Source organism: Thermobia domestica, chromosome 11 (assembly GCF_964235325.1).
Source record: "Thermobia domestica chromosome 11, izTheDome1.hap1.1, whole genome shotgun sequence".
In the NCBI taxonomy this organism is placed as follows: domain Eukaryota; kingdom Metazoa; phylum Arthropoda; class Insecta; order Zygentoma; family Lepismatidae; genus Thermobia; species Thermobia domestica.
The window spans coordinates 253,018,172-253,040,585 of NC_137464.1; the positions used below are offsets into that span (position 1 = coordinate 253,018,172).

At 36.4% G+C, this 22,414-nt stretch overlaps 1 protein-coding gene across 3 annotated transcripts in view; it reads left to right on the plus strand.

Moving 5' to 3' along the window:
- The first annotated feature begins 2,181 nt into the window (after nucleotides 1–2,181).
- Nucleotides 2,182–22,414, plus strand: part of LOC145664935 (uncharacterized) — a 198,332-nt gene continuing 178,099 nt past the window's right edge. For 2 of the 3 annotated variants that reach the window (XM_081732048.1, XM_081732047.1), the window contains exon 1: nucleotides 2,204–2,273. The gene's annotated coding sequence lies outside the window, so the exon portion shown is untranslated. Of the gene's footprint in view, nucleotides 2,274–22,414 lie in introns of all 3 variants that reach the window. The other variant, XM_081732050.1, reaches the window with a different exon arrangement.

Genomic DNA, 22,414 nt, shown 5'->3' on the forward strand with positions numbered 1-22,414 from the left:
CCCGCCCACCTAAGCCTCCTAGACTTGACGACCCTAACAATGTTGAGTAAACCATATAAATTATGTAGTTCCTCGTTATGAGGTTTCCGCCATTCCCCATTCCCGTTCCTCTTGGCTCCGAATATTCGTCTCAGGATCTTGTTCTCATATACTTTCAGTCTATGTTCTTCCCTCAGAGTAAGTGACCATGTTTCGCAGCCATACAAAACAACAGGCATGATTATCGTTTTGTATATTTTAAGCTTCAAATTCATCGACAAAATTCGCGACGACAAGAGATTTTGAACCGAATAGTAACACGAATTCCCTGCTTTTAGTCGACATTTAATTTCTCCGTGAATATGATTTTCCTCTGTTAATATTGATCCTAAATATTTGAAACTATTCACTTTATCAAAAGTATTATTTAATATTTTAACGCATCCATAATTTGCTGTATTCCGGTCCCGACGCACTTCCATGTATTTAGTTTTCTCTGCATTTACTTCTAAATCCATGTCCCTGCAAGCGTTTAATAAGATCTCTGCATTTCTTTTTATTGTTCTCCTGTCATCTCCGACTCAATTTACATCATCAGCATATGCCATAACCTGGTGGATACCGTTCAACTGTAGGCCCTGGTTACTATCTTTGATTTTCCTTATAGCGTATTCCAGAACGAAGTTAAATAATAATGGCGACAACGGATCTCCTTGTTTCAGGCCATTTTCGACGTGAAAGCTCGTGGACAAAAATTTTCCTACCCGGACTTTACTTTGGGATTCATTCAAACATATCTTAATTAATCTAATTAGCTTTCTCGGTATTCCAAGTTCTGTAAGAACGTTGTAGAATGTTTCTTTCCTAACCGAGTCGTACGCCTTTCTAAAATCAATAAATAGTTGATGTACCGGGGTATTGTATTCCCACTTTTTTTCGAGTATTTGGCGAATGGTAAATATTTGGTCGATAGTTGATCGATTTTGTCTAAATCCGCACTGATAATCTCCAATAATTTCATCTGCGTATGGGGTCAGTCTTACTAATAGAATGTTTGAAAGGATTTCATAGGATGTTGACAGAAGAGAAATGCCTCGATAATTATTACAGTCAGTTTTGTCGCCTTTCTTCTGAATTGGAACAATGATTGATTCTTTCCACTCCTGTGGCAATTCTTCCTTGTTCCAGATAAGGAGAATGAGTTTGTGTATCTTGTTCCACAATTTTCGCCTCCAGGTAAAAATTAACTCAGCCGGAATTTCATCTATATCCGGAGATTTGTGTTTCTTTAATTTCTTTATGGCAGTTTCTACTTCTATTCGGTTGGGTTCTGGAATATACGGTTCTGCGGTGTGTATCTCCTTTTCTCCACGCACACTAGTTTTCGGTTGCGTGTTAAGCAAATCGTCAAAGAAATCTTTCCATCTATTTAAGATGCTATCCGTGTCAGTGAGAACTGTACCGTCAGATTTCTTTAATATATAAGCACGAGGTTGATAGCCTTTCTTAAATTCGTTTCTATTCCCGGATGTTTCTATTTTTATTTATATATTTATTTATTTTTAACGAGATTATTTGCGTATTGTTTTCCCGTAAACCATTTTTGTAAGATTTCATCTTATGTTTTTAAGGCGATTATTTTGTAATTAGATTGTAAATATCTTCAGTATGTACAATCAATTGCCGGGAAGGAAGAGAGAAAAGTTGCTGCAGCTGAAAGAATTTCCACCTATTATGCTGATGTTCATAACCAGAGCTACAGTTTATTGTTTTCTTTTGAAAAGCTTTTTTAGGGAGGGGGGCGAAGATCGAAGGTGTCCCGTATTCTCATGAGAAAAATATGGCAGGTTTGCAAATGATATAGTTAGGACATAGTACTTTTGTACAGAATAAACATAGCCTTACATTAACTTGTCTAATTATTTTAATCCTTCCAAACAGCCTTCAAGTAATGTTTAGACAGAACGATAATCTGAAAAGAGTAAGGGAATTATTGTACTTGTAATTCTCCACGTGTTTACGTGCATTACAACTCTAATAATCCACCGTTTTTGTTAGTAATGTTAATTTTGTTGACAATTAGATTCTGTTCTATTTTAATTTGAATTTATTTCAACCGTTATTTTGTTCTATATTTCAACGTTGGAATTGGCGATGCCAACGCTATCTCGCGTCAGGTGAAATCTGCAAAGAACGAAGATAATAAAACAAAAACATACTGAAATCATAATCTAAAGTATAATCAAGTTTGTTGAAAGACACTAAAATCAAGACAAGATATTTGACTTAATCAGGTAACCGTGAAGATTCTAGTTTATATTCTGTTTCTGAAAAATTAATATGTCTTCTAACGTAATAATATTGAATTTTAGTTGTCTTCAAAGAATAATTTTGACGAAAACTATGGAAGGCTAATAGGCCTAACCCGGCAGGGTTTCCTAACGCAACAAGCCTTTGTCCGGCATGTAACTAATTATGCATAAATTTTACAGCTTTACAACCATATTAACAATTTCTAGTTCACGTAATTTCATTTGGTTTATTATTCTGAAACATCGATGTTATTTCTGTTGGCTGCTGATATCGAATTACATTGCATGGAGAATGCTAGCTATTAACTGGACTTAAGATTGATTATACATACCAGAGTAGCATTATATAGTATACGTTGTACGTTTATTAATGTCCGAATATTTCAATGGCATTTATTGCGAAGTTGGGCGTCCGCTTTCTCCACGTTTTTTCGCTGTTATCTCCTTTGCATACTTTCTACAATTTGTTATTAGGTTCATTAATCCGTCCTCTTCACAAACTTTTAAAAGATTTTTGCTCGTTATCAACGTATTGCTTCACAAATGTTAAAACTGTTAGTTCATCCGTCTGGTTTTCGGCAGAAAGCGTAATAAAACCTACGAAAATGTAAAAATTATCAAATTTTAATTTACTTTATCAAGCTCAATACTCAATTCACATAGTAATGCCGAACGAGAGATAGCGAGTGAAGGTGGGTTAATAGCCATGTCGGGTATGTGACTTACCGTTACAATAAAAGTGTTATTTTCTTCACGGTTCTTTGCAGTTATTTGCTTACCACATTTTCTTGGTACGGATCTGTACCATGGCGTCGATCTTCAGAATTTGCTTTATAAATCTCTTCTTAATTGGTGTAAAGCTTTTCAGACTGGGTCTTTTGCATTCATTCAAGAGGGGAAGCATCAAATAATATGTTTCATGGGCATTATGCAGTTACGCGTGCGATGCCCGGGGGCAGTGACGTCACAGGCATGGACGAAATAAAAAGGTAATTTTTAGAGCTTTTTTTTTTAAAAAAAAAAATCCTGACACAAAGCTATTAATCCTAGGATCATAGTCTATACCTCGTTGTGTTTGTAATGAAGGAAAATTTGCAACTGTACCACTCAAATTTCCTTATTATCTACCAGAAGCGGGAATATTCCGCGCAAAGTGGAAATAGGGATTTTTTTTTTAGATTTTTACTTTATCGGGAATTCCTCCTTTCAGGTACATGATAGGGACATGTGAGTGGTATCGTTTAAAACGAGGCATCATTCCGAACAAAACGAGGTACGAACCATGATCGTAGAGAATTTTCAAAAATTTCTGAATTTTTCCCATATTACCATTTTTAGTCAATGTGTTTAGTAAAATAGCTACAGTGTCATCATTATTTGTCGTAGGATCATTGTTCGTACTTCATTTTGCTCGTAATGACGCAATGTTTCCAACGCTATCACTACCTTTGCGCTGTCATGTACCTGAAAAGATTAATCTCCGAAAACGGGATTTTTTTTTTTTGAATTTCAAGCTACTTCTTTACATTTTGTGCGGGAATTCCTCCCTTCAGGTACATGATAGGAACATGCAAGTGGTACGATTGGAAACGCAGCTTCATTACGAACAAAATTAGGTACAAAGCATAATCCTAGAATAAATAGCCTTGGTGCTGATTTACTAATTAGACCTGATTTACTAAATTTCCCTCCCCATTTTTGGGTAATAATTACTAATGTATTGTTATTCAATAAGCTCTAGCGTCAAGATTCATTGTAGGATCATGGATCTATCTCATTTTGTTTGTAATGAAGCAATGTTCCAAACTGTACCACTCACGTGGCGCTAGCATGTGCCTGGGCAGGGTGTCTATCGGTCACGAAAGGCACGAAAGTCATGAAAAAGTCACGAAATCCGAAAACGGTCATGAAAGTCAAGAAAAAGTCAGAAATTTAACTTTTGGGTCACTATTTTTTAAAATCTCTACAAATATAAGTGTAGACCGAAAAATTCTGTTCTATAAAGCTCCAAAATTCACCACTAAAATGTCTGTGATCGGCTTTAGACGCTACCAAATCACAAGCAAAGCGCGCTTCTATCGCATCTATGAAAATTTGGCCCAATTCGTACCTAAATTCGCTCCTGAGAATGTTACTAAATTTTATGGTTTAGGAAAGAAAAGATCATGGAAAAGTCACGAAATTTCGTTTTGAAATTTTAGTAGACACCCTGCTGGGGAAACAAATTCCCGAAAAAGTGATTTTTTTCCTGACAAAAAAATCTTTTTTCAAATTTAAACGGGATTTTCCACTTCTGGTACATAATAAGGACGTTTGAGTGGTACAGTTGGAAACAGAGTTCGTTCGTACCTATTTGTGTTCGTAATGAAGCAGATCCTACGATAAAGATTCTTGACACTAGAACGTAGTAAATAACAATAGATTAGCACTTAAGAGGAAAAAATGAGTCGGGAAAAATAGTAAATGAATTTTACCACCAAGACTATTTACCTCAGGATCATGGTTCATACCTCGTTTTGTTCGGAATGAAGCAAAGATTTCTTTGGTAATATTCGCATGTCCGTGTCATGTACCGGAGAGGAGAAATTCGCATGAAACGGAGACTTTTTTAAAAAATCCTCTTTTTCCCCACTTTGGGCGGGAATTTTATTACCTTAGGTACATATTAGAGAAATTTAACTGGTACAGTTAAAAACACTGCTTCATGCCGAACAAAACGAGATATAAACCATGATTCTACGATAAATAATCTCGACACAATAGCTGCTTGACTGAAACTCTAACATTTACCTAAAAAAAAAAAAAAAATGGGCGTCTCAAAAGAGTTAAGCCTTGACTTTCACATACTTTCTAAAGATTTTTCATTGTTTCACGAACTGAATTACTATTAACTCACATACAGGGCAACGTATCTGTATACATGCAGCTATGGTCACAATACAAATGCTCATTACTTTCCCACAATCCAGCCATGCGGTAACCTTGCGTCAACAAGTTCCCTCCGTTTGGCAAATAGTTCCATGTTTAGAACTACTTACTGTATATGAAAGTAATAAACAACTTTCGCTCTCCTTGCATAATATCAAGCACAAAAACGAGCAAATTATTCATTTCTTCCCGGTAAATTTTCAAAATTTTCCTAGAAACAGACTACCAATTTTAGAACAACCCTGTCATAAAAATAGTTTTACGGCTAAATAAATAAATGCATATGAAAGACAATCCCCTAGCATATTGATTTCAGCATTTATTCCCGTAAGCCCAGCCAGCTTTTCAACATGACAATAATTACGTATGGACAGGTTGAGTTATGTAAGTTTAATTAAGGTTAGGTTGGTTTAAGATAGGTTTCCATTTGGCTTCTTTAATTTAGTACATAGATCTGATCCAGCGAGGCTTATCGGAAATTAACCCCAAATTTTCACCGCTGGGGTATTTCTGCACAATCTAGAGAACTTATATTTTATGTTTACAAGTATTGAGTTACTTGTGTAAAATAGTTACAAGTATTCTAATCTACGTGATTTTATATGATATCAGGTGGTTGTTGCACTATCCGTTGATGCGCGAATTTTTGAAGTCGTTTTAATGGCACACGTAAGATGTGTGTATTAAGGATGGCCATAAAGTTCCGGTGAAGATCCGATTTTCAGAACCGGTTCCGGACCTGGATCCAAAAACCCGGTTCCAGAACCGGATCTTAGGAACCGGTTCGAGACATGCATCCGAAAACCTGGTTCTAGAAACGGATCTTAGGAACCGGTTCCTGATCTGGCTGAAAAGCCGGTTCCAGAACCGGATCTTAGGAACCAGTTCCAGACCTGGATCTGAAAACCCGGTTCCAGAACCGAATCTTAAAAACCAGTTCCAGACCTGGATCCGAAAACCCAGTCCCAGAACCGAACCTTAGAAACTGATTTCAGACCTGGAACCGAAAGACCCAAAAGGAGGCACGAAGTTCACTTCCAAAACCCTACTAAGAAGACCACGCACTTGTGCTCTCCACACCTAGACCCACTTGTGACTCCCAGAAAAAAATGTTTGGTCCACCAGTGGGTGTTTAGCTAAATGAGTTTGTCAGTTTGCCTGTTTAGCCAATGAGTTTGCCAGTTACACAGTTTATTTGCCAGTTACACAGCAAAATGAGATAAGAGGCAGCCGCCTGGGCGCCTGCCTATCGCTTCCACCATTTTATCTAGCACACTGTTCACAGCTTGCCAGCAGCTCGGGTTTAGCGTAGGGATGGCTACAAAATTCTGGTTCCGGCGGTTGGAGATCCGGTTTCCAGAACCGGTTCTTGACCTGGATCCTAAAACTCTGTTCCGGAACCGGATCTTGAGAACCAGTTCCAGGCCTGGATCCGAAGAACCGGTTCAGGAACCGGATCTTCTAGAACCTGATCCGTTGAGATACGAAAACCAGTTCCACCAGGAACAGGTTCTGGCCATTCCTAGAGTGTGTATATACTCGTAACGGAAAACGCATCAGTCTGAACGCGTATTATCAATCTGTACGCAATTACTTGGGAATGCGTCAGAGTAATAGTAGTCCAGAACATTACAGGGAGTCATTTGAAACAAGAAAAGTGAAAAAAAATATATGACAGACTATTTTGTACCTCCAACTATATAAGTAATAAATGAATGATGAAGTGAGTAAATAATGTTATGTCGAAATCAGTTAAAGCTAATACATAGTAAATGTAATTACCATGAAGTAATGTGTAACTGCAAAGAACCTATCCACAGTTGATATGGTGAAGCTATTTATGTATTACACTTGCAGAACAAGGAATGTGAGGAAGGCAATGAACTGGAATGTGCTATGTATCAAAGTTAGTAATTATATGAAAATTTAAGATTTAAAACTAAAAACTAAAGTACTACGAATATTCTAACACAATGAGCAGCGCTCGTTTTTCATATAAACCTAGCGTACTTATTTGACTATATGAATTATACAGGGTGTTTCAAAATAATACCGACATTTGGGAGGTGATTCCTAACACCAAGATAAGACAAAAAGTATAGACCATCTTGGGTGCACAAATGCTTCCTTTTGGAGTTATAGGCTGCCGAAAACGTGAAGAAATGAACTTTAAAAGGTCCATAGCTTCAAAACTATGGGGCCTACCGTAGTCGGGTCAAGACTTTACTAAGGAACTAATATGCGTTCTATCCAAAAATACATGCTTCACAATCCTGCAATACTTCCGCAACAATTTTTATAGAGGTAGGTAGTGAGTACTTCAGATTATATATCCGTAACCAAACTGCCTGTACAATAATTGTTGCGTGAGTACCTTAGTGTGTCGGGGGGAATGTATGATCATTTCTACACAGGGGTTGGAAGAATGATGCCCCTTATTTCTAGCAAATGTGGTACAGTTCGGGAAATCTAGACTTTGGAGGAATAACATACTACATGTATTTAAATCAACTAATTATGAAATTTTATATTTTATACTCAAAGAAAAAGAGTAAATATACTATATACAGTATATAGAAAATAATATTGAAAACTCAAAACATGAAGGTGTGAATGATCAGGGTTCATCAGCGACGGTCCGGTTTTTACATAGCGCCATCCGAACAATTGCCTCGTGTCCCGTATTTCAGAGAACTGCTCCTGAATTTTTAAAACAGGTACGGTCAAATGCGTCATCCAATAAAATTACGAACTTTACAAGATCCTAATCGACCCGATCACAGTTTTATAAGTAAGCCATCTGCAGGAAACCAAAACAAGCAGCATGAATAAAAGTATTCTCATTGTTCCCTCCATCAGGGTGTGATATCCGCCTAGGCAAGCAAGGCAAACTGCCTAGGACCGCCAAGCCCAGAAGAGAATCATTTGGAACAATGTTATTAGTAGGTAGCGTATCAGGGGGTGCTGTAGTGAAGGGCTAGAGGCCTTCGACTGTAGGTTGCCTAGGCCGCAAAAACCAATACCCGGCACTGTTCTCCATCTACGTATATAATATAATCAGTGTGTTAGTGAGTCCCGTTGTTCTTCAAGTTATCCTGTAGTATCCTTCTAGGTAGATGGATAGGGTTGTAAAATTCAAATCGTATTTTCTGAGCAACCTTTACGCAAGCGGTGCCTTTCTCCAACGGCATAGCAACGTAAAACTAAAACTATAAGTTTATTTTCCAATACTAGTTGAGGTTGCTTTGGTGTAGAGGGAATTAAGGGGAAAAGATTCTCGTTCACAAGCATCAAAGTTCGCTGAAAATTATTATATCATAAGCCATTAAAATTCATTCAGTTATCTGCACATAATAATCAGAATAGTTTCTTTAAATGAGCTGTTAACCAACATTTTCGAAATAGCTCTTCCCGTTGGTATAGTGGTTGGTACATGGACCATTGATACACGTAGTTCTGGGTTCAATTCCCATTCGGAGAGCCTTGAAAATTTCAACACATTACAGTGGTTCCAATTCCACCTTAATCTGTACCTCCACATCTTATATAGTTTGTTGCTTAAAAAGCTCAACTTCACACAAATTTTCAAAGCCTTTTACGTTTAGCGATCTCATAATACTGTGATATAAACATCCAGAGAAAGAGAAAAGAAAAATTCAGTAATTACATCACTTCTACTAATCCCTGTCGCGAAACACACAATAGCGGTAGAGTTGCCAACGCAACATCTGAACTTTCCGCTGCGTTTCTTTTTTCGGATATTAGACACAAAATGATAAAGTGAGCAAAAGGAAATTGTTCTTCAATTGCACGTTATAACAATTTAACATTTTATGAAAGGAGCTTGAAAGAGAATTTAAAATAAACAGCAACAAGGCAGTAGCGGTGTTTCTGGCATCTACAAATTTACAATAAAATAAAATAGACTGCCAACCCTGTAATAGACGCAGCGCCTAAATTCTGAAAGGTTACTCAAAGTAAGTATTTGATCCTTTAATCGCGCGCGACTCGTACACCTACGCTTCTATAGACTGATGCAAGGAATATGGATCAAACACAGGGATAATGTTCAAGGTTCTGCTAGATGCTGCACGTTCTGTCTATCTACATGGAAACAGGGTCTAAATAAGAATCTACTTTCAACTTGAAAAAAATTATATATATATATATATATATATATATATATATATATATATATATGAAATTTTCAGTTAGGAAAATACCTAAACTTAATGCACATGAAACTCGAACGGGTAGACGCTGCCTACCCTGTCTCCTCTCAAGCCTCGCGAATGGACAGCCCCCCACCTCACCAGAATCAGTAAAAAAAGGTGTCAATCGTTTGTGCAGAAATGTACTTTGCTTTTGTTCTAGCTCAGTTTTCATTAGGGCCGCGGTGGCTCAGTGGTAGAGCGTTCACCTCTGGTGCTTGAGGTTCCCTGGTTCGATCCCAGCTCGCGCCACGTGGACTTTGTGATGGACAAACACCGTGTGTGTTGGTTTTCGTGGGGTTCTTCTGTTTCCTCCCACTTCATTCCACCATTTCATTTATTATTTCATCATCACCGTCTCCTTTAGCCTAGCCGGCATAATCGTGGGACGTAAAACTCAAAAATTTCATTTCATTTTCATTGTTCATTGTTGGACAAACTAAAATTTGTATTGCACAAACGACAGACACAATCTGCCTTATGCAGACTCGTTTTGACATATGATTAGTATCATACTAAACGCCTGACTACCTGCAGGAAACATACGTTAGTCGAATGCTTTAGTATGGCACTAATCGCAAGACGTTACGACTCTGCATAAGGCCCACTTTTTATTTTACTGATTTTGATGAGGTAGTGGCCTATCTAAATGAACGTAGAGAGACAGACCCCTCACCTCATCAAAATCAGTAAAAATTGTGTCAATCGTTTGTGCAGAAATGTCAACACAAATTTTCTTTTGTGTAACAGTGAAGTAAAACAAAAAACAAAGTGAGGGCTAAGGAATATTGAAATTATTATAATTTTCATGTAAGTTCTTATTTTAATTTTGGCAAAAACATATTATTATTACCTAGATATATCATAAATACAATCACAAGTTTAAATGTGAATAACACAGAGAGCTTTAACACCAAGGCAATTTATTTTGGTCTTGTTTTACATTGATATGTTGTACTCCTGACGCACCAATCATTTTTCGAAATGTACCCCATTGGCCTTGATGCAGGCACGAAGTCTGTCCGATCAGTGGTTAGCGGCAGTACGCACCACGCCCATGGGAAAATTGTTCACTGCTCGGGTCAAGGATTGTTTCAGACTGTCGACAGGTGGATGCCGTTTATGGCAGACCTTTGCCTGAAGACTGCCCAAAGTTTGTAGTCCGAGCTGCTAGAAGGCCAATCAGCGGTAGAAATGAAGTCCGGGATGTTCTGTGCCAACCAGTCCTGGGTTGTTTTCGCTTTGTGGCCTGGAGTGGAATCCTGCTGGAAGGTCCGCCTTTCTCCAGGGAACATGGTAACAGACAGTGGTTTCACTATAGGTGTTAGCACTGTGTCCTGGTACATCTTGGCACATGTTTTAACACCATCTTCGCAAAAATGCAGCTGGGTTGTGCCTAAGTATCTCACTCCCCACCAAACCATCACTGAGGCAGGATGATGTGCCTTCTGAACCCTTGGAGCTGCCTCAGCAGCTGCAGCAAATGACGTGGGATACACACAATCATTTTCGACGTTGTAGGCCTCCTCAATTGTGAACATCTTTTCGTCACTGAACAGAATCCTTCTGTGCAGATTGTTGACGTAAAGCCGCAAAAGTCTCTTTGATTTAAGGACCCTCTGCGACATTAATGTTTGGGTCAGAAAGTGACCATCCACCTCTTCTACGCCCGTAGATATAGGTTACTTCTGAACATACGAGACATGGAATTTCTGCTGATGTTCATCTCAGAAGCCATCACATCTTGTGTTCGAACAAGATTTCTTCGAATTCTTGCTGCGACTGCTTTCTGGACCTGCGGGGTTCGTACCGTTCGTGGTCTTCCACTCCTTGCGCGGTTAGCTGCCGTTCCAGTCTCGGTGTATCGCTGTATGGCACGATACATGAATCTCTGGCAGATTTGTAGGGGTTTGAGGAGCTTGAAAATCTTACATGCTGTCTTCCCGACGTTGTGTAGTGCAATTACTGCTACACGATTTTCGTAATCGCCCCACTCCATCAGAACTCAGTACAATTTCAACTTATGTCATGAACAGTCACACACACACACACACCACATGTATCTTCCTTTTTATATACAGATGGCAGCACTGTGCCATTCCGGATGCCTACAGCGCCACTCTAAACTTTATCACAAAACATATACCTAGTTATATCATAAATACTGTCATATTCACTAAAAAAAGGCAAACTTAAAAAACTTATAAACAAAACAAAAAAGACACTTATATACAACGAAAGTAAATAAAAAAAATTTCGTAAAATAATATCTTTTCTCGTGATTTGTGTACATGTCATCCACAGTTTCCTATAAATCTACCTACTGTATATAATATAGGGATTTTCCCAAACGTCCCATGTCTAGTCATTACGTTTTGTGGAGTCATATTCCTCATCTATTGTTGGAGAAAGAGAATATATGGGAGAATATATGAAGGTGGGAATAATAGAAAGTGTGTATAAGAATTTAGGATTTTAGATTTCTGGGCTTTCGGCATCTATGGCAATCTAGCCCGTCACGTATATGTGGGATGACGTCCTTCGGCGAGCACACTATCTGACAAGGGACGTACGAACCGTGACAGCTAGATATTTGTGAAAATTTGTACTCTGGCTAATCGTGGATCGCTAATCATCGTGGTGATAATCACTCGGTGCGGAAATGTTTACCGATTACGTATAATGCATATACCAAGCAGTGACCGAGTGAGATTGTGCCGAGTTATACCCCCAAAAGTTGAGAAATTATGGGGTACGTACGGAGAGACGAACAAATGTACAACAACAACAAGATGCAGAAGGAATAAATGTGCAGTAGGAAGTAAACTATAGCATACACAGCATCCAGTGATTAACGGGCTTCATACGTCATATCGAATGTGCGACTAGGACGAGAAATGTAATTTGCCATACTATCTATGGCTTTTCTGTTGTATGTATTGTTGCATTATGTTAAAATATTTTATGCCTGTATATTAGTGGAAACCTGAATGCAATATGTTTTGTCTTCATCGTTGTCGCACATGTTTCCTATACTCTCGACTGACACCTATCACAGGATATTAATCTTTGCGAATTGATTCTGACGTACTTTCTTGTCTCAGATTTGTTATCTTTCATAGCCGCAGCTTTTCTGTACTCTTTTCAGGCGCTATGGCGTCGTTTCTGTGGTTTGAAAGGGATGTAGGATTTTATGTATTGTTGCAATCCGAAGACAGTTCATTTTATAGCTCTCGGGAACAGTTCTAGATGTCAATTCCACACATACGCCATTGGAATTGCTGTGCTACAGGAAGATTTGCTGTTCACATTTCCGCATTAGAACACATGAGACTTCTTCTTTCTAGGGCTACTCTAACATGTGACCTTTTTGGGTGAATCCTGTATCAAGCCATTTAGTAACTGGTTGCTGTGCATGTTGTAGTAGGGCGTGTCATTTTAGAGGGTGAAATATTCTTTTTGCAATTTTTCATGATGAAAGGTCTTAAAAGTACGTTTTTAGGTATGAGAAATTCAAATCCGTACTTAGTTTTGTGATTAAAGAAATTCTAGCTAGGTAAATCAAGATTTGAATATAGCACAAGAACAGTTTTCGTAATTTCATACTGAAATACCTTCAAAAATGCTATGCAATGCTATAAAATAAATTATTTTTCCGTATGAAACATTTTATTAATCATCAAACATATTAATAAAGCTAAAGGTACAGTAAGAAAGAGTATATAACCAATACTTTGAGAAAACACTGAATAAAATTTTTGAATACATAGACGTACATACTGAAATACTGCATTTAGACTTTATATTATTCCATTACAGTTACTAAGAACAGAAAGCATTATTTTGATTACGTATTAATATACTTTATAATTGTTTTAGTAAAACATGTAACATTCTCCATGTTTGAAGTGTGTAGCTTCTGTTACAAATCTTGAGAAACACATTTTTATTTGATTTTTAAAATACCTTACTCAACCACATTGACAAACTACTAATTTTCAATTATAATGAATTATTTTGTAACTGCTGCATCATACAGTTCATACACTTCTTACTTACTACTATAGTATTACTATATATATGCTACATTTGTGATAAAGCTGTCCTTGTTTTACTTAATGCAAATGTATTCAAGAAACAGTAAGAAGTAAGCAATACTATTAACGCACAAGTTATTCACAAAACAAGTTTCATTACGTCCTGTTTTGATTCATTTTCGGACATCATCTGTGGACTTGCTTCTTGAACTATCATGTACTACCATGAGCAAAATAAATGACGCGTCTCTTTATTTTGAAATTTTTTGAAAATATCTCTGTTTTCTTTATATGTTCGAAATTTCGGAAGGTTTCCCCAACAGGGCAGGTTAATAACAAATCCGTTTTTAATATTTGTGTTAGATATTAGCTTAAAATAAATAAATTAGAAGCAAAAAACATTAAATCGACAGAAATCTCGAGAATTACCAACTATGCTAAAGTCGGAAATTTTCAAGAACGCGAGGGAATTCTGCAGTTCAACACGAAGCAGCGACATCTATGTCACTGACAGAAATGTGGATAAAATCTACAAACGAAACTTTTAACGAAATATTTCTAATATGTCTTATTTCGTGCATTATCTGCAAACTCCAAATATATGAATATATGCCAAGTATTAACTTAAAGATAGAGCAAAAAGTGGAAATTGTCTATGGAAAAGGACGAATTGGTAGCGCGACCGTAATGAAAAATCGTCTTTACCGTAGAACATGGTCAGTTCACGTAAGAAAACAAGTAGCTCAGTTAGTTAAAACAACTAGTCTGTATGCCGAAGGCAGCGGGTTCGAATCCAGATGGAAGTGACGTCATTTTTATTATTATGGTTATTTTATTTATTTTTTTATGTGGGAAAGAATCAAATTGTAACGTATGTGTAAAATTCATGACGATACCAAAAAAAGAAAAAAATGTCGTTGTCGCACTTGCATTAGCATCCCTAATTTTGTTTGCAAAAAGTTTAGTAATTATTTCCCCTGTGCTCACTGCTCACTATACATAATGCTCGCTGGCGCGTTGTTTCCCAGTAAATGTTAATCCTAATTTGGAGAATTTTATAAAGTTTCACAAATTTCTCACTAGATAGTCTTCTATCTACTTGTTTGGATATCTTGATAACAGATTTCCCTATTAAATGTTTAATTTTCCCTAGATGTTTAATTACGGAAAAGTTTTACAATGTATTTGTATTAAATTGAAATTGTTTTGAATTTACCACATGAGATAAGTAGCTCAAAGGAGGAAAACTCAAGTAACTGATATTCCACGTAAAAGCTGCCTATTGTAGAATGATGATACTTCTTGCCATCAGCACATAATCTTCACGTTAGAGAGTCAGACAGAAAAAAATTCTGGTTTTTCCTCCCTATGACCACCCATCTTAAACCTCTACATTCCATTGTTCGTCTCACAAAATTTCGGTGCTCCAAAAACATTCATATAATAATAATAATAATAATAATAATAATCCTGAATATGCCATCCTTACATAATGTAAGGATATCTTAGTTTCTTAGTTTAAATCTTAGATATCTTAGTCTAAAGTGCTTTCTTTAGTAATTATTTGAACAACCATGTAGGAGGGGGTACGGCGTTTTATTTTGCCCCTGTCATTTCAGTACCCTTCCAACAGAAAGTAATTTCTGATAAGCAGGGTAGACAAAATGAATAAGAAATATATTTACAGCATCCTCTCCCCTTTCATGATTGGAATATCACGTAGCATTTTTTATTCTACCAAAGATGGCCCTGTGCGGTTAGGGGTAGGTAACCAAAGAAATACCTAATATATAGCGCCCCTTGATTGTAATATTGCCGCTTCTTTATTTGTACGAGGGAGAACCAACAAGGTGATAAAAAGAATAAGAAAAATGTCTATTGAATCCAGTGGCGGATCCAGCACAAACTTCTGGGGGAGGGAGTGAAATATTCTTTTGATGATGTGAAGCTGTCACAAATTACCACTTAACTAAACTAAACATAATAGTGGGGTGAACTGGAACCCAGTCAGTTTAAATTGATGTAAAAGTTTAATTTTTGGCTTCATATTAAAGTTCGGTTTCAAATGAGAATTTCAGTCCCAGTGGTCAAGTATCAAATCTCGTGGGGCTCTTCAGTGTAGGCTAATACGGGCCCCTTATGAGAAAAGGCAAAAATATTAAAATGTTTATAACGTTCGAATTTTTCGTCTATTTTAAAGAAATATTGGGCCTCGTATTAAAGTGTTGGTTCCAAATGGCAATTTCAGTCCGATGGAGAATGATCAAATCTTGGAGTCGGGGGGGCTCATCAGTATAGTGTGCTACGGCTCCATTATGGGAAAAGGCAAAAATATGAAAATGCTTGTAACTTTCGAATTTTTCGTCTATTTTAAAGAAATTATTGGCTTCATATTAAAGTCTTGGCTTCAAATGACAATTTCAGTCCTTGTGGACAATTATCAAATCTCGGAGGGCTCTTCGATGTAGGGGTTTCGGCTTCTTTATGGGACAAGATTCACGTAATTGATATTGCAAAATTGTTTTGTATACATTAGTGTAAACTTGCACCATTTGGTTAATTTTGCCTCTTATATTTTGCAGATTTCAAATTCCAAGCATAGTTACTTCTCAAAGCTAAAAGGCACTTCCTAGTTTCATTAAAAGGAAATGTCTTTTATGAAAAGTTGTCATGGAGTAGACGAACGAACAGGCACCCAAACATTGGTCGAGTCGGACGATTGAAACTCGTTAAGCTCACTTCAATTATTATTATTATTATTATATTATTATTATTATTATTATTGATAATAATAATAATAATAATAATAATAGAGCATTCATGGGGTCCGTGGCTCGACTCCACTTCGCGCCAAGTGAAATTTGAGGTAGACAAATACCGTGTGCATGGGTATGGGTTTTCTTGGAATTTTCCATTTTCCTCCCACTTTCTTCATTTCATCATTTCATTCAGCATCATTCTCCCTTAGCGTAGGTGCATAATCGTGCAACGTTAAACTAGATATTCCATTTAATTTTAATTTCAATTATAATAATAAACAATTAATTCAACTGAAAGAACTGTAATTTATGTTGACGGCAATTATCATAAATATGCAACCATTATAAAAACAATGCTTTGAGTAGAAAGATAATCCTTCCCAATTGTTAACGAATGCGCACGAGATAAGACATGTCTCGAGAAAGAGACGAGACGCGCTTTGTGACATCCAAAAGAAGACGTAACAAATGTTTTGGACACGAGATAGCTTTTAAAATGTCTCGTCTTGTTTGGAATGTCTCGAAAACAAAAGTCTAAGTTTTAAAATTATTTTTAAAGATCTATTCTCTCAAAAGTAGCTCTCTGCCTTAAAATTAATAACGGCATTTGTGATTTTTTTTTAAATAAACAATGTCTAAAGTTAATAGTTAACTTTTCGAAAAGAAGCTTCATTAAGGTTGAACCTGAAAGATGTCCACAAACTTCGGGAGATGATTTGTGACATCAAAATGAGACAAATAGCCCTCTTGTAGTTTTCGAGTTCAGCTTCATTGTCGAGATACAGGGTTGCCAACTGGTCGTGTTTGAGAAACTCACTGGAAATAAATTCAACTCCAAGAATATGTTATTACAGGTCAATTGACTTATACCATGCTGCAAGGTTAAATATTTGTTTATGAAGTGTGTACAAAATTTGCCAGTGTCTTTTCTGGGAACATCGTCGAGAAAAAGTCACCTCCAAGAATAAACTACCCCTCGTAAATTTTTCTAAGAGAAATATCTGATACTGCAATATAGGGTTGTTAATTAAATATTGATTAATGAAAAATAAACAAAATTGTTAAAACCATTTTGGAGAAAATAGCTTTTTTCGATTTTCGGCTGTTAGTAAACCACGCTTATTTTAGGCGGTAGGAAAAAATGGGAAAATCTCCTGTAGGAATACTATGTAAACCCTAAGTTTAAAATTTGGTGTAGATACGTTGAACGGTATGGCCTCTAGGCGAGTGCACAGAAAAGTGTACCGAACGGACGGACCGGAAGGATGGGAATCGAAAAATCACATTTTCGGTATGTAGACGCCATGAAGTATGTAAATCCGTTGAAATCTGAATTTGATATACTATTTTCACAATCACCACATTTTCTTCTCTCTTTTGTCGCTCGAAAAAGAAAAGCCTGAGTTTACCACAAAAAGCTAGGGTGTTTACCAAAAAATATTCAATTACAGGGCCACCGCACTAAACTTTTTCAATTCAATTTCTTAACTGTGTTATGCCGCAGTTGTTACTGAAGTGTGTATTTGGATAATACGAAAAAAAATGTATTATTCAAATACATCGAATGTCAGATTATCGAATAAAAAACTTCGATTGAAGAAAATCCACACTACAAAACTAACTCACACTTTGAGCACATTTTCATTAGACATATAATAGAGCAATTAATGCAATAAGTGTTTATGAAATATGAAACTATCAAATGAGTCATTTTCGAGAAAGTCGTTCAAAAAGAACACGTCAGAAGTAACCTACCTCTTGTGCATGGTGGAAAGACTACAAGGTGGATGCAATGCAGTGCTACATTCTTGTCGCTCTGGCGCATGACGTCATCTTGGTCTCAGACGTGGCCAGCGAGAGTCAGATGAACTTTTAACAAGCGCTTCCTCGCTGGTATCTTACACGCAAACTTCTCTTCTATTTATGGTGATCTTCAACGAAGTAAAAATTTTAGTACAAACAATGATTATATAAATGTAATGCAATCAATGCTTAAGCTAAGTGAATTCAAAGGAAGATATTTACAATAGCAAAAGAAACAGCCATATCAGTTCATATTAAACATCTTTGAAGCTTAAACAAGTCAATATTGCTCACTACATTTTCTGTTTTTTCTTTCTTTTCTTTTCTTTTCTTGTCTTTCTTTCTTTCTTTTTTTTTTAACATTTGAAGTAATACACTCGAGTATGTATAGGCCTGAATAATTTACAACACAGTGTGTCGTTAATGCATTTCATTATTATATATTTATGTATGCTCAAGTATATTTTCGTAACATATTGATCAGTTTTGATTTACTGTTATTATTATTTTGCTTGAAAGAGAATTCTTTACTGATGACCCCATATAAATTTTGAGAATATCTCAAGGGAGAATTCGTGGTTTTCATAAACAGAAATGCACGTAAGTATATTTTCGTTATGCTTTGACAATTTTTTTTTTTAAGAGGTTGCTCCCATGTAAGTTTCGTCAGAATCTCAGGGGAGGTTAAAAACTTTATTGAGCAGGGACGCACGTATTTAATATTTTAAACATCGTTTTTATTTTTGATTTATAAAAAAATCATCTTATTTGAAACCGCTGATCGCTTATTTATAGAATTTGTATTTGAACAAAAGGTTTGGTGAAACTGACAGTTCTCTGAATATTAGTGTCAAAATTTACGCCATAACATACCAGGGGCGGATCCGGGACCGACTTCTGAGGGAACGATGGGTTGTCATACTGCTTCTTTTAATGGCTCCAAACTTTGGGATGGGTTTAATTTATATATATAAAATAAGAAAGTTTCCTCTCCTGGGGAGGCGGGCAATCGCCCCGATCTTTCCCCCTGGCTCCGCCTCTGTAACATACTGTATTAAACATTTGTACGAAATAAAACGTTGCATATACTATTGTGTTCTAAAAATATATAGAAATAAATATGTATATACAAGCACCTCAAACAAAGAAATTGCAACATGACTATTTCAAGCAAGAAACAAAATACTAGGCGTAGGTGAAGACGATGTAGGGGTGTTACAGCTAGACTAGAAATAATATAAACCATAAAATTACATAATTTTCTTAATTTTCTTGATAAGTTTTCTCTTTTCTGTCCCGTGGACTAAAGAAGACAAAAGATAAATGCAAGTGAATGATTATGTGGAATTTGGTGGAATGAGAATGCGGGAGTACCCCGAGAAACTCACGGACACGATGTTGTCCACCACAAACTCACTTGACCGAGAAGCGGACCAGTACCCCTTCCATCAGAGGTGAGCCTTCTGCAACTGAGCCACCATGCTTCTGTGATTGGTTGAGAATCTACCATATTTTTAAATTTACTGCAGTCATTCTTAATTTTGTCATTCTGGAGGGGCCCCCTAAATATGTATATGTAATTATCCAAAGTTATGATTAAAATGAACAAAAATTTCAAAATTTGAGTGTGAAAATGTCCCGACAATGTCGCCCTGACATGGTAGGTGGATACTTTATTCTCTTGATCTAATACATTGTTTATACAGATATCTTTGTAACCGTTAATCGTCATTACGAACCTTCCATTCGTTAGTTAATTTGAAGTGCAACGTCCCGTTTTAGCACCGAGGCTACAGGGAATGCAGACCTCCAGAATGAAATGGGGCCTGAACTACTTTAACGCGTTCAATGCTCTCCATATGCTTAACTCGAGGGAGGTAATGCCCCCTAGAACATCGTGCCTCCCTCCTCGAGTTACATGCCTGCCTCTGTGGGGAAAATTTTGTCTCAATATCTTATGGAAATGATGATAGAAATGATCACCTCTGTCGGTTCTCCTCCCTCATGATTTCGAATCCGGGTCTTGCCTCAAAGTTCGTCTTTTTAAATCGTACTATTGGATTTTTGTATGCAGAATCAACACAAGCTACTGTAGCCCTATATACTATTATTACGTACTATTAATACTAAAAAAAACTACATAATGAAATCGCTTTTCTATAATTTCATTTAACATTGCATTTATTTATTACTTTTATGTGAAAGTAACCAAATTTAAGGTTTATTTTGTCCTGTCGCCTGCAAGCTAAAATCCATTTCTGGATACATTCCCCCTCTTTTTGAGGAAATCTAAAGTATTTTATATTAGTTCCCTTAGTTTTTCTGTAATAATTACTACAGCCGTACACTGCACAGTTAGGCATTCTAGATATCATTTAAAAGAACAAAGTAAGAAAGAATTTCCACTTGTCACTTAAAGCCGCGCCTTTTCCCGTTGTCTCTTGCAAACCAAATGACGTCACAGCCACGACAGCGCTGCAGGTGACATGCGCATGCAACCACCTTGTAGTCTTTCCACCATGCTCTTGTGAATTGTTTCGAACAATGAGTTAAGATATACTTTTGCTTATTAATGAAATATTTATTTCTGAAATTTGAACAAAATCGCCTGTCGTTCGAGAAAATTGTTGGGAAAAACCTTGACCCCCAAAATAATCTATCCGTCGTAATTGCTTTTCATAGAAATGACTTATACTAAAATATAGGGTTATTAATGAAATATTTATTTATGAATTATCAACAAAATTGTCCACGTAAGTTTTGAGAAAATCGTGAGGTAAAAATAACTCCCCGAATGAACTATCTCTTGAGGATTCTTTCAGGGCAAGCGAGTTATTCCATATTATTAGGTTTTTAATGAAATATTTATTTCTGAGTACGAACAAAATTGCTTGATTCATTTTAGAGAAAACCGTGGAGGAAAAACACCCCCAAGAGTAAACTACCCCTCGTATATTTTTCTCAGGACAAACGAGTTTTGCCATATTGTTCGGTTATTAACGAAATATGTATTTTTGAAATACGAATAAACTCTTTTGAGTCATTTTTGAGAAAATCGCCCAGCAACACACTCCACCAAGAATAAACTACCCCTCGCATTTTTTTAAGACAAACGAGTTATTTATGCCATATTGTTAAGTTATTAATGAAATATTTATTTATTAAAATATGAACGAAAACACTTGAGTCCATTTTGAGAAAATCACTGAGAAAAAACTCACCCCTAAGTATAAACTACCTCTTCTAGATTTTTCTCAGATAAATGCCTTATACCACAAAATAGGGTTGCTAATTAAATATTGATTTATAAAAAAGAAAGAAAACAAGATCGTTAGAGCCAGTTATGAGAAAATATATTTTTTCTATTTTCATCGTACAGGAAACTACCCTTGTTTTGGGAGTAGGAGGGAAATAAAAGAAACTATAGGAAATACTATGAAAATCTTAAACTAAAATTTGGTGCAGATAAGTTGAACGGTTGGCCTCTAGGCGAGTGCACAGAAAAGTGTAGCGAACGGACGGACGAACAGATGGACATGTATCAAAAAATAACTTTTTCGATATTAGGGGCTATAATACGTGTAAATTCGTTGAAATCTCAAATTTGATTTTTTTTCGAACACCATACTTTCTTCTCTCATTTGTCACTTCAAAATAAAAGGAACTCAGAACTACAGATAAGAAACACCTACTTTTACACATAGACATTTATTGATTTAAAACTGTTTTAGTTTGTCATTTCACTTCCAATTCAAAGGTTTTACCATGACTAACGGCATACCAATGGCCAGACGGAAGTTTTGAGGAAGTAAATGCATTCAGAAGTCTAGACTACATTACGCCTATCAGCCTGTTTTTACTTCTGCAATTGTTGACAGTTGTAATTTCGTCCAAACGCTACATGAAATAATTCTTGGTTGACGTCATTGTGTTACTATTTTAGTATTGTTCTCTTCAGACTTGGTTAAGTTTTGTCTTAATGGTTATACATTTTTTCTTTCTTATTTCATCGTTACACATAAGAATAAAATGTTCTGGTGAGTGGATAGATTCGAACCTACGAACATTGAGTTTTCATACTTCCAACACTTTACCAATGGACCAAGCTTTGTCTTCACGTTAACGCACGGTTACAGGGTTTATTACGATTTAAATAAAATGGCTGGCTGTTAGAGTTTCCTGCCCAAATATGTCGGTAAAAAATTTTCATTGCTTCGTAGATACGTAGAGCAAAGTTTAGATTCACATTTTAGGATAGTGCATTTTGGTGTATATAATAATTTCATGCCAGATAAAAGCTAGATAAGTTTTGATAAAATGTTTCATATGTAGTTCTCAATAATAGGCTTGCTGTTCGGGGTGAAGTTTCAAGGTTCAGCATTGAA